Source organism: Taudactylus pleione, unplaced genomic scaffold (genome assembly GCF_031769625.1).
Source record: "Taudactylus pleione unplaced genomic scaffold, aTauple2 ptg000607l, whole genome shotgun sequence".
Taxonomy (NCBI): Eukaryota; Metazoa; Chordata; class Amphibia; order Anura; family Myobatrachidae; genus Taudactylus; species Taudactylus pleione.
Genome location: NW_028285009.1, coordinates 960231 through 962188, shown reverse-complemented (window position 1 = coordinate 962188; position 1958 = coordinate 960231). Strand labels below are relative to the sequence as shown.

General features: G+C 45.4%; 1 non-coding gene across 1 annotated transcript; it reads right to left on the bottom strand.

Annotated features, from left to right (window-relative positions):
* Positions 1 to 896: 896 nt before the first annotated feature.
* On the bottom strand, positions 897 to 1004 carry LOC148480682 (U6 spliceosomal RNA). The gene has a single exon (XR_015871951.1). It is a non-coding gene; the product is annotated as a U6 spliceosomal RNA (small nuclear RNA).
* Positions 1005 to 1958: the final 954 nt, after the last annotated feature.

Genomic DNA, 1958 nt, shown 5'->3' with positions numbered 1-1958 from the left:
AGCTGTATAAGTCGCCGACAGCAGACCTCCAGCAGTGCTGGACAGAATACATATAGACATACGTATAAGAATACCAATCTACAGATACAGAGCTGATCCTGTCCACAGACTCCTAACAAGAGTATACAGGGAGGAAAAAGTGAAGACCGAACAGTCGCCCTGGACCATTCTCGAGGCCCAACTACTACAAGGCTGTCAACCAGCGGAAGGAAGTCTCCAACAAATAGAGATCCCACGGGGTATGAGGCAGAGGCGGTTTTGAAAGGAATTGTGGTCTCAATTCTTTCAGAGAGTCAGACAGCAGTACCACCACTCTGAAACAGAGAGATCAAACAGCAACGGAAACCCTGCAATAATAAATCCCCATACCAGACCACTGGCAGAGTGTCTGGCAGCTCATCAGTTGCCTGCCTATAGGGAGGTCACTACCGCTTGGGATGGGTCTCAAACTCGTGTATGGGGCGCCTCAGGCGGGGACTATACGGCACACGCCCTGTGCCGGCCTGAAAAGAAAACCACAGCAACGACCCCAAACAACAGACAACATCCCTCATGATGAAAGTGCGTAGTCAGTACAAACTGCTGGCCCGAACATAGTATGAAAACAACCCGGATACCCAGGCAGTTAAAAAACACGGATGCAACAGCCACCCAGGGAGAGCTACCAATATATATAGAAGCATCCCATACAGCAAGGCTAGAGAACTAGGACAACCATAAAAGTACCCATCAGGTACCTGTCAGTGTGATGAAAATATTCAAAGATACTGAACAGGAATCGGGCTCCCAATGCAGAACAGAATGACCGCACACTTTAATGTAAAGAAGTGCCTTAGCCCATAGAAGTGCTACAGTCCTTTATAACTCCAACAAATTCTAGTAGAATAAAGTGACAATTAAGTATGGAATGCTTCACGAAAATGCGTGTCATCCTTGCGCAGGGGCTATGCAAATCTTCTCTGTATCGTTCCAATTTTTAGAAAATGTGCTGCTGAAGCGAGCACTCTCAATGTTGGAACTATGCACCCACACGCCAGGAAAGCTCTAAAGTGTAGTAGAGCCAACTGATCATGAGAGCGGATGGCTGCTAGGACTGCAGCTAGGGTGCGGACGGGAGACTTGTAATGCCAGGTTGCATGAAATAGTAGCCTCTTCCGAGGAATTAGTGAGGTACCGCTTACCTGTGAGTAACCAGAAGCCCTCTAGACGCTATGTAGAATGTCACTGACCTTTTCCCTCTCACAGCAACCCGTCACGTCAGGTATAGAGAGTAGTTCAGTGGGCTAAAAGCAATGCTCTACAGCACGGACTTCAGTCTGGCGATGTTGTCTTAGGAAATACTGTAGAAAACTAGCAAAATGTTAGTGGAGACAAGAAGCTTGTACAACAGGACTCTAAACCTGAGCTTGTTACATTAGGGATGTGTATACATATAGAGATTATACATATACCCTAAATACGGTCTGCTAGTGTATCAGTACATTCATACTTATAATGGTGAAGTGCATATTAGTTAAAAGGCGGATTTAAATAAGACCTTGTACCGGTAAAGATACACACAGAAATATTACATATTTGATGATGGATCCCCACCAGTGACCCTTGAAAGTTATAGTGATCACAACGTGAAGGATTCAAAATTGAACCGCAGGTCCAAGGATTTACTTGATACTCACCCATCTAATCAAGCCAGGCCTGACCCCGCCTATTCGGCGGGTGGCCCTAGGCCTTCAGGCACAGGAGCAGTAACTGCAGTCTGTTGTCATTTAAACAATTAGGTCCTGAGGATGGTGTAGAACCTGGATTCCCCATGTACTGATATGAAGTGTATCTAGGGGCCACTTTATAGCCTTGTTTAATTGAGATATTGACAAAACAATAATCTTGAGTACTAGAACCTATACTGAGAAAGGCACCTGTACATAGAGTGCCTTAATTATCCCAGGTAAAGAAGGATA